Genomic DNA, 11,870 nt, shown 5'->3' on the forward strand with positions numbered 1-11,870 from the left:
GACTGTACATTATTCCATAGCCATGAATGTTTCATATGAGCTTTGGCCGTTATGCTAGCGTAATGTAGAATAATGTCTTCGGTGACTTCCAAGCCTTCCTATTATGTTTCTTGCCTGATATGCTCATTGTATTGTATGATCTCCTGGAAGATGATTTATTTGCCTCTTATTCCTTCAAGTGTCCCTATTGAAGGCATCCCATGCTTTTTTTCTAGAGACTTGAAACCATTATGTAGTCGATTATGAGCAGTAATTCTACTAATCGATATTTCTCCAAGACACATGTAGTTCTGATGGCGGAGTCTCAACTGAACTCTGTCTATCTCGATGTAAATATTGTCTTTCCTTTGCAAATTTTGCAGAGCATCTAGATACGTGGCAACCCACTCCTGAAGATGTTTAACTAAATTTTTTGCTAATTTTAGAAGTTTTACCACTTCTTGTGCTTTCTACTAAATGCCAATGAGAGGAGCCACCAATTTTTGTAGAAGTATCATCTCATCATATAACCGTGCCATGGTATATTCCATTGGCCCTAGTTCATCTTGCATGGATGACTATCATTCTATGGTGTTGAAGCTCTGTGATGATAACCATTTATTTTCCGCTACAAGATGTTCCACTTGTTGCCGATTTGTAACAAGTTCTTTCCTAAATATAGCATTCTCATTCAACAAATATTCATAGTTGTATTTTTCCGCTATGGAAAAAGAAACATTTGTCACCATGATCGCTCTGTGACTCCTCCTGGTGTTGGAAGTTATCAAGTTCTTTATAGAAACTGAGACTGGATTCTGAGGATCATTCAAAAAATATTTATGCCTCTACTACATTATCCTCTTCTTAAGATGATCAAACGTTACATTGCACGCATCCATGACTCTATCTGTGGGTGGAGGTGTGATTTCCATTTCTATTAATGGAAGATGACCACTTGTGAGGTGAGGTTCTTATGGAAAACTTGGTTCATCATCCATGGGTTGGATGCTATCTTCTTCCTCCAACTCATCCTTTTCTATTTCTTGATTCATTTTTTCTCCTTCTAGTCTTGGTGTTACTTCTTCCTCCTAGGACTACCTTTGCTATTCTTCTTCTATTATTCTCCTCCTCCTCCTATTCTTCTTCTTGCTTCTTAAGAAAATCACCTTGTTTCCTCTTCTCCTCTTCTTCTGCTTCTCTCGTCTCCTGTTCTACTCGAATATATCATGTGTTCAAAGGATCAAATTTCCATCTCATTTTGCTTTCTCCTGTTGAATCATACTTGATCCTCTTACTAGGAGAACTATTTACTTGAGGGGTCATTTGTTCTGCCTCCTACACCTGCATGTCTTGAGCTCATGGATCTTTGCATGAACCAGTCTCCATCCTTAGATGAGCCTTTGTGTTTGCATTGTACCAATTCTTTACCTTCTCATATTCTATTGTAGATATCGATGGATAACCCTTATTGAAATTGTTCATTTCACAATGCTTCCTACACACTCTTTTGGGATCATATACATGAAATTATTTAGTTTAGAAGTGGAAGCAATCCAACTCTTATATTTTTGTTGTTGTCTCCTTGTGGCTCTTTAACTCATATAATTCGATCCTTAAAGGAAAGGTGGGCCAAGGGGCTTTCTTCCTCCCGTGAAGAACTCTTGACAATCCCTTGTCCAATTGATTTGCTACTTCCTGTATGAACACCTTATTGGTCACATATCACAACATGAGATTAGGGGATATATAACAACCAAACATAAAATGTATGTACCCTAAGGAGGTGCAAACAAATCAACGATATCTCGTAGTGACTCTTTCACCTGATTGGTCATGCAAGGAGGATCGATCTCGAATATCATGTGATAGATAACTACAAAGAAGTTCTCAATCAATTTGTCATATGTGCCTCTGAAGCTTGATTATGATAACACCCTACAATGGAAGTACATTGGAAACTTGTCCTCAAGGGTCTAGTTCTAATATAATGCTAGGAGAGCATATTGTGCGCATATTCCATCTAAACGAAACATACATATAGACCTTTGGGGCCTAGTTCTCCCTCAAAGATGCTTTTTCATTCCCCACATGTCGCTGCAAATCAAATGACAATATATCTACCAAAATGAAGAATTTTCCATGGGATATCACCATATTTAGCATATATATCCAGTTTTCCTCAAACACCTCAGCGTTCTTATGCCCATGCAACCAACAAGACATGGATATCACATACTGATATACATCTCTAAGAATATTAGTCAGATAGACTGTGGATGGGTGATGGCAAAACTTAACAGGCTCTTGACACCATGATTTTATGATGTCACTTGTGTTGAAGTCGGCCCATTTGTTGTAAAATTCAGTGTTTTCATATTCTATGGGCCTAAGAATGTTGTAGTATGCATGCGTATCTTCTCCATAATTGGCGGTGAGCTGGACGCCACTCTCACTATGAAGCACAAGATGAGATTCATCCATGTGTATGATAATCCACTCAATCACCTCTGCACAAGGGGTGACTGGGAATCTGCATGTGATTCTATGCATTCTAGACCTCTTAATGTTGATGTACTCTTGCACATCTTCCAAGTTATCAAAAAACCTCTTTTGCATGAATGTGTCTTTTATAATGCACCATATGACCTCAGTAGACTTATCAATGAAGCATTGTGTGTCTGCATAAATGGGAATGGCCTGCTTTGTTACTTCAATTTATTCCTTCATGTTTGCCTTTGAAGTTTCTTTGGAGGCCACTTTACGTGTAGAGGGAGGCATGGCTCCAAAAGATGATGAGGGGGTGAAAATATTTGTAGCTTGAACACCTATTTTTGGTAGCGCACTCATAATGAAAATATTATCTTAATACATCCTAACTATGCAACAATATCTTCATAAATCATGTACAAAGAGCCATTAAATGTATCTAAACATGAAAATATATCAATGATAGTGCATAATGACTAACATGTGTAAGAAAATCTACATGCAACAAGGAGGATGCACTTTTAAAGCATGAAATAGGGTCAAGGGTCATTTGAGGCTTTGTAGTGTGCTCATGCACTCAAGCAAGAGAAGAAAACCAATAAGGGTGCACCAGCACACTCCAAAGGGACAAAGGAGTGGGTTTTTTGGCCTTCAGGCCTTCATAGTGCACTCATATGCTCAAGGAGATAGAGAGGGTTCATTGGTGTGTGTTAACGGGAAAAGTGTCTATTCAGAACGACCCTATCCCACTAAGGTGTGACAGTGACCTTAGAAACAAACAGAGAAAACTACTTTTGTATTCTTCTTTATGAACTATAAACGAAGAGAAATAGGATGAACCAACCTGTGTCTTGCGCTAGTCCTTTGATCCAATCTCTCTCCTCTTTGACAGCTTCTAGCTACCTGCTCCCTTACTTGCCCGGCTTCACCAAATACCTGCAAGATCACAGAAGAAGGAAACTATACAAAGACATGGGTTTATATTCATAAAAAGCTTAGGATCAGATTTAAGCTAAACATACAAATGTAACAAACATCAATGATACACAAGCATGTAGGAGAAACTCAAATAGTTTTATTGATATAACAAGAAGATCCAGGAGGAGTTACAACTGATGATTCTTGATCCAGCATCAACCTCCCAGCAAAGAAGCCCCTCTTCACCTCCAACAAAGCATAAATCACCCAATACTCTGATATCTATCTCAAAACCAACAACAATTCTTTGCAATGTCCAAAATTCCAGCCTCTGGATCTCTGGGATGAGGGATCCATATATAGATGTATGCAAGGAGGATGAGTCAACTTATGATTTGACTAGTGGCTTCTCTCTGTCAGTTCTTGCTTCCACTTGGAGACTGAGAGCCTCTTACTCATCCTTGGTCGAACTGAGTGAGGCAAGTGTCATTGGAGAAGATTTTGGAAGCTTCCATTGTCTTTCCACCTCGCGGAATGGCACTACCATTCGTAATTTCCCGCTCAACGCACCCTGGTAGTGCATTTAGGTGCGTTGCAACGCACCTAGCTAGTGTATTTGGGTGCTATGCAACGCAGCTAGCCAGTGGAGGAGCTGAAATGATCCTGATTTGACTGATTCTGAGCAGTTTCTGGTGGAGAACTTCTGGGAGAAGCCGTAATTTGTTGACCTTGTTCCTTTAGGGGCCAGAACAACACTTTTAGGGACTTAGGATCCCTTGGTTTATGGACATTTCATGCTTAGAGCTGTAAGGCACAAAAATGTCTATAACAGTTGCCCCCTAAAGTATGAGGCCGTTTATCGGGTGAAATGCTTTATTAGGAGGATCCGAAGTTCTTTCACTGCTGGGAGGAGACCTGTAATAAGATACAATACAATACATTATCTTCATACTGTTTTCATGATCTAGTTGAGGCGGGCATTCCCATGCTCAGCTTTATAAATTCATTTTCATGTACATAAGACAGACAATCGTTTGATGGTAGACTGATGATTCTGATAGAGCCATCATCCTTTTGGTAGGATGATTATCTGTGCTGCAATACTATACATTTCAATGTCTTTATTTTCCTGAATATATATCGCAGCCCGGATGGATGAAACTAGATCCGGGTCCTTCAATCTCGTCCAATCTTCACTCAAAGTACAAGTCAATCCATGTGAGAAATGTTTTGAAGTCGAACATGGAAAGACATCGCTTGATTACCAGTCAATGATGTAAACTGTTAACAAGCGCGAGAGGAATCACCGATAATGATGATGACCCTCAAGGTACTACAGTACAATTCACGTGGTGTGAATAAAGGATTTGGCATCGAACACCACGCAAAATATTTCGGTCAAAGGTCATTGATGTATACCTATCGCCGGAAGTGAGAAACTTGCCATTGAGGCATGCAAGCTTCAAAGTACTGAATGGGGTGTTCCTAGATCAACTTCTTGGATAATGAGCTGATGTCGAAAAGAAGCGATCCGTCAAAGGAGGGCCTTAATGAATCCCACATCAATGACACGGAACGGAGCAAATGATTTTGATGGAGGTGAAAACGATCTGATGATATATGGTTCAGGATGGCAGTCATGAAAGAATGAAGTATAATGTATGGTAGTGGATGGGACACAGGTGACTTCTCTGGATGACTTCTCTTGAACATGTCGGCGACACTTATGTGATGGATTGGTAGCATTTACCCCAAATGTGGATGGTATGGCGTGACCATGGTGATGCGACCAGTGAATGAAACAACCCAACCCAACTCGGACACGGAGTGGAAGTGTCATGTTCAAGAGCGACTTGCTACCAATAAAGGTTCTTTGAGTTTTCTTCCCAATTTTTCCCCAGTCATTGCTGACCAGTACCTCTTTATTTTTGTCAAGCTTGAGGAGGATAACATATGCTTGTTTTATAATTTTCCCTTTGGGCAAACCCATCGCTATGTTTTAACGAGCCTAGCGATAGTGAAACTCGTTCTCGTCTAAAGACAAGTTTGTCGCTATTAATCTTTTTAACGAGTTTAACGACAAAGATAACTCGGTCCTTTTCATTTTTAGAGAGTCTGAAAAGGTACGTAAAGGTAACTCCAAAATTCCTTTTTCATCATCTAATCCATTAAGTCCGAAAAAGTATAAAACAATACAGAAGGGATGAATTTTCGATAGTTTTAACGAGCCGAACAAAACAAGCGCTCGATCTTTTTGTGCAATAATCCCTCAGGTCCAAAAAGATTAAAATCTAGAGGAGGGATAGCACTTCCGGTTGCTTTAACGAGCTGGAAGGCCAAAACTCGGCAATCTTTTCATATTTTACGAGTCAGTTGAAAAGAGCTTAAAGAAGACTCGTCTTTTGAGGAACGAGTGATAAAATGGGTAGCAGCTGATTCCAGGTAAGGTTTGGAATTTTCCAATCACGGCAGTGTCACAAGGATGGCTAGTGAAATCACTCTTCGCAGCTGTCCCTCAAAATGGGTAAACAATCAAATGGAGGTGAATGATCGGTTAATGGAAAAGTGGAGGTGACGGTGCAAACACGACCAAGGCTTTAATGGCTGAAATGCTACATTCACGGTGGTTATTTACCAGGGAATAGTTCATTTTTTAACGAGCTTAAATGCGGGTGGAAACATTTGCTCATGTCTTATGTTTATTTTTTAACGAGCTTGAACTATGTGCTAAAACTGCTCGATCAGATGGTCTTGTTTTGATTTTTTACCATAAATAGCTTCGTCCTTCCAAAGATCGTACTGTATTTTCAACTGCTTCATCAAACTAGTTAGAAATGAACAATATTTGCTTGAAAACGAGATTAAAACGCTAATATTTTACTTTGAACTACGTAAAAGTAATCAAAAAGTGTTTTTACCTCTCATTTTACCATTTCATTTGAACTTGTTTTGTTAGATCTTTGGAGGTGCTTTTCCCCCTCGATTTCCATCAGTTGATTTCGGGAGATTCTGTGGACGATTCTCGGCGCCGTCTGGACCAGGTAGGAGCTAAACCTGAGCTCTTTCATTTCATGGTTTCCATTTTGCTTTTTGACCCTGATTCCCTGCTTTCCTGAGCCCCTAGGGTTTGAGGGATTCGTTCTGCCATCAACGCACCCCCAATGTATCGAAACCTGTGTTGAATGTTGGCTTGTATGAAGGCAGTTTGACATTCAACGCACCTAGAACACTGCTGCAGGTGCGTTGGGCGCAGAAAGGGAATTTGTTGCACAATTTTTGATGGAAATTTTGCCTGTTTCTCACCAAAATCAGGATCTAACTCCTCTCTTGTTTGTTTTTTCAGAGATTTGGGAGCAAAATGACCCTTACATGGCGAGAACGTGAGCATGAAGAGGAGGACATGATTGCCCTACATGATCCGGTTACCGTGAACGCGCTGCGGAATTGTGTCTTGCTGAAGTTCTTCCGCATTTCTAGCATGAGACAGCAGATCAACTTACTGCAGTATTTTCTCGATGCTTGGGATCCTATCAATCAAGTTTTCCAGATTAGGGGAAAATCTATCCCCTTGACTGCAGTAGACATCTATTTCTTGACTGGCTTGTCGAGGCGGGGTGCCCCCATCTCTTTGTCAAGTTCGGTCCGAGGAGGCGATTCTGTGAGAGATTATGTCCGCGGGTATTGCAGAGAAGGATCTAAGCCGAGTAAAGATGGCAAGATCATCATCCGTGATGTCACTGACAGGTCCCTTAGGGCTATCGTGTTTACTTTTGGTAGGATGGCCGGTAGTGCGTCTCTTCATGTAGCCAACAAATCCTATATGCAGCATGCCTTGGAATGCCTCCAACCAAAGGTGTTCAACTGGTGCGACGCAGTACTCCTTGTGATGAAAGAACAATTGACCACGATAAAGAACGGGAGGTTGAAGAACTTTGGGTTCGGTTTTATTTTGACCGCCTTTGCCTTGGAGAAGATACCACTGATGCAGCCGCAGTACATTGCACTCGATTTACCTTCTCCTACTGAACCACGTATGCAGAGATGGGTTGACCATATGTCTAGGCATGCTGGCCAGTCTCAGATTTCATTTTTTGATACCTTCTTCAGGTGGTTTGATCGTCAGGAGATGGTTTATTCCGAGTATCCATATGCTGGCATGGATTTCCGGGGTGATCCAGATTTAGTACTGCCAGATGGTGAGCAGTGGGGTGCTATTGGTAAAATCTCTGACCATATTGTTGTTTATTGTTTTTGTTTATAATGTCCTTGTGCTTTATTCTATCAAGACTTTAATCAAACTCATGTGTACATGCAGATGTTGGTCCTGTTCGTCTAGTAGTTCGCCTGAGAGTACCAGCTGTTGCCCCAGCAGGAGAGGCCGCCAGAAGGGCTATTCTTTGCGACCTCGATGTGGCCGAGACTCTCTCAGCTTTACAGGAGTAGGTTGAGGGCCTCACTCTCGGTATACCAGATGTGAGGACTGACGAGCTACCTTTGCAGTTACAGCGGCATACTACTGGTGTGCCCAGACGATGGACTCGTCTGTTACGCATGATCGCACAGGCTGTGACTTGCTATCACAAGCATCATTAGACTAGGGTGCCCCCTAGCATTTCGAGTTTTTGGGTCGTGTGACCGATTTTGTCTTGGTTACAGAACATTATGTGTAAACCATAAACAGCTATATATATTTTTGATTTTCGGGGTTTTATTTTGGTTGAGCTATATGATCCACATGTAAAACATTGATGATGTGTTTCTTTTTATAAATGTTGCAAATTTCTATCTAACACATAGTTTGCTAATGAGTCGGTTAATGTGTTTGAGTTTCTGGAAATATGTTGGTATTGAATAAGATCAAATTGTCTTTCCAAAATCTTAACCCTTAGGAACATGCGATAAATAGCTGGGTTTCAGACGGAACATATACCATTGAGTTGTAGTATTACGAGTTGTGAGTCTAGCTTGACAATTAGTCGGCGTATACCATGAGTGATGGCATCAGAGAGAAGTTCTATCAATGCGCTATACTCAGCGATGTTATTCGTTGATTGACCAATACATACACCTCTGAAACTTACTAACTCGCCGCTTGGATCAAAAATGGCCCAGGCTTTGGAGGACAGGTTCTGCGAACTACGACTCGCTCCGTCGGCATATCCAACACATGGCTCCAATAGGTTTGACATCTGCAATAAGTGTAAAAAGTGGATTACTCGACCAAAACAAACACTTTAGCGAAAACAAAAATATAACAAAAGCATATTGGTTACTATTTATGCATAGTAACGCTTGAGGTACAACCCATTACGAGGTTGCGCCAGTGGAATTCCGTCATAATCCATTAACTCGTAGGTTCCTTTCACTAACACTCGTTTAAAAATATAGGGGCCCATCCATAAAGACTTAAATTTACCTGCTCCCAATTTATCGGATTCTTGGTCGTAAAGTAAGACCAAGTCACCTTCCGAGAAGACACGGGGTTTGACATTTTTGTCGAACTGCGCCTTGAATCGTTTCTTATGCACTTCGTTAGCCAAAGCAACGTCACGACGGGTTTCATCCAATTGGATTAATTCCAAGAAACGAGCCTCTTCTTCTGAAGTTCCGGGGAGGAGATCAATTGCGAGTTTGAGAGACGAGATTTCACACTGGACTGGTAAGACTGCTTCCAGGCTATATACCAGTTGGAAGGGTGTGAACCCGGTTGCATTCCTTACCGATGTTCGGTAAGCCCACAAGGCTGAGTACAGCATTAGGTGCCACCTTCTTTTGTGAACTCTGATCATCCTTTGCAACATGCGCTTCAGGACCTTGTTGATCGCCTCAACTTGTCCGTTGGCTTGCGGATAATACGGAGTAGAGCTGTCGTGAGACAACCCTAGTTTGGCAGCTAATTCGACCATCATGTGATTGCGAAAATGCGATCCATGATCTGTGACTATCGCCTACGATATGCCGAATCTGGCGACGACATGATTGAAAAAGAAAAGGGCAGCTGTTTCACCAGTATTATCTAATGTAGGCATCGCCTCGGCCCGTTTGGTAAAATAGTCAACTGCGACTATGATATACCCATGCCCCCCGGTCGAGGTGGGGTTACATGTCATGAAATCGATGCCCCATTTGGCGAACGGCCCAACAGCAACTATTGGCTGTAGAGGTGTGGGTGGTCTTCTGGTTTTGCTATCAAAAATTTGACAAGCATGGCAACTTCTGACTGCGATTATGCAATCTTTGAACATTGTCGGCCAGAAGTATCCTGCTCGTAAGATTTTTTGTGCTGTAGCATATCCAGATTGATGCCCCCCACACGCGCCTGAATGACACTCATTTAGGGCTTTTTCGGCCTCCTCATGGGTGAGGCACCTTCTCAGAACTGTATCGATACCACGACGGTAAAGTGTATCACCGACGATCATGTAGTCTTTTGCTTGGTATCGAATACGTTTTTGTTCAGAGTGGGAGGTGTTTGGCCTAAATTTTTGGGTTTGGAGATAAATGATTATATCTCCATACCACTCATTGCTTGTAGATATCAGAAACAAATTCTCATCCACGATTTATTCTTCGGATGTTTCATCGTTGGACGACGATGGGAGATCGCATAATAATTCTGCAAAAACTAGAGCTTTCTTTGACTTGGATTTTACAAATTCCAGATCAAACTCTTGAAGGATCGCTATGCATTTTGAATATTTTCCCCCCAGCAACTGTCGCGACAATATATAAGTCATGGGGTTGCAATTTGACAGAATGGTAGTTTTTCGAAAGAGGACATAGTGTCGAAATCTTTGTATTGCTTGAACAGCTGCAAGCGCTAGTTTTTCAACATAAGAATATTTGCTTTCTGTATCATTTAAGTTCTTACTTAAATAATATATAGGATGTTCAATTCCATCGACTTCTTGAACTAAAACCATTGCGATGGTCGTATCTGCTGCAGCCAGATACAAGTTAAAGTCTCTTTGATAATCAGGGGCGTACATTAATGATGCTTTCATCAGGGAATCTTTCAAAGCATCAAAGGAAGCTTGCGCAACCTGATCCTAGACAAAGGGTACCTCCTTTTTCAAAAGACGGGTGTAACCTTTAGCAAGTTCGGCGTAATTTGGAATGAACCTCCTCAGAAAGTTTGCTTTCCCTTGGAGTTTCTGAATCTGAAGCAAATTTGAAGGTGGAGGCAAATTTATGATTGCCTGGACCTTACACGGGTCGAGACGAATCCCATACTTGGAGACTACAAAGCCAAGTAAATGACCAGAACTGATGCAAAATACACATTTGTGCGGATTGAGTCGTATCTTGTAGTGTCGGCAACGTAGAAATATTGCTCTTAAATGCTATGGATGATCAGTCCGTTTTCGCGAATGAGCCGGAAGGTCGTCGAGGTATGGTTGAACGATGTTTTTTTTGTCATGGAAGGCATAATTCATTGCCCTCTGAAATGTCGCCCCTGCGTTCTTTAAGCCAAAGGGTAATTTTCGATATGCGAATGTGCCCCATGGAAAAATGAATGCAGTCTTTGACTGGTCCTGTGGGCGGATATTTATTTGATTATACTTGGAGAATCCATCCATGAATGAAAAGATTTCGCATCCGGCGCATTCATCAATTATCTGGTCAATGAAGGGTGTAGGGTAGTTGTCTTTTGGACAAGCTTGATTTACATCCCTATAATCGACGCACACTCTAATTGTCCCTTGTTTTTTCATAACAAGGACAATGTTCGATACCCAATCGGTTAGAGGAACCGGGTAGATGAAACTAGCATGGAGAAGTTTTTCAACTTCTGCCTTAATGGCAGCGGCTTTCTTGTGGTGCACCTGCCTTAGCCGTTGTCATACTGGTTTGACATCTGGATACATCTTAATTTCAACGATACTCGAGTCAATGCCTGGCATTTCATTGTATGACCAAGCAAAGACATCTCTGAATTCGCGAAAAAGAGCGTTATATATTTCCAGTTCTGAAGGAGAACAACATTTTCCAACATAAATATTCTCTACAACATCTGTTTTGGTCGAGATATTTATGGCTATAGTCTCTTCAATGTTGGATAAGTTTCGTTCGGATCCACCGTATTTACAGTATTTGACAAAAAGTCAAAGACTGAAGGATGATAAAGGTCATTTTGAGTATCTTCTTCACAATCCGGAAGAAGGGAACGATGGTGGGAATCATTCCATGGTGCTCCTTCAATTACCATAGATTGGACAATTCCTTCGTCGGTGACATGCACTCGCGACCAAGGATCTAAAGGAGTACCATATTCTCTAGACCTATCTATCCAAACGCTGGATGAGTGTTGATTTGGGTTTGCCTCCCATGCTAGAAACATTGATTGCTATAATATTTCTATTGGGCTTGGGGGCAAAACCATTGCATGATCCATGTTGATATCGTTTTCTGAGATCTTTGTAGAAGATATCATGTTGCAGGTTCCTATTGACGCTACTTCTGCCAGATTGATTGGAGGTGGAAGA

This window comes from Pinus tabuliformis, chromosome 7 (assembly GCF_031772625.1).
Source record: "Pinus tabuliformis cultivar Carrire ecotype Pingquan chromosome 7, CPIR1, whole genome shotgun sequence".
In the NCBI taxonomy this organism is placed as follows: domain Eukaryota; kingdom Viridiplantae; phylum Streptophyta; class Pinopsida; order Pinales; family Pinaceae; genus Pinus; species Pinus tabuliformis.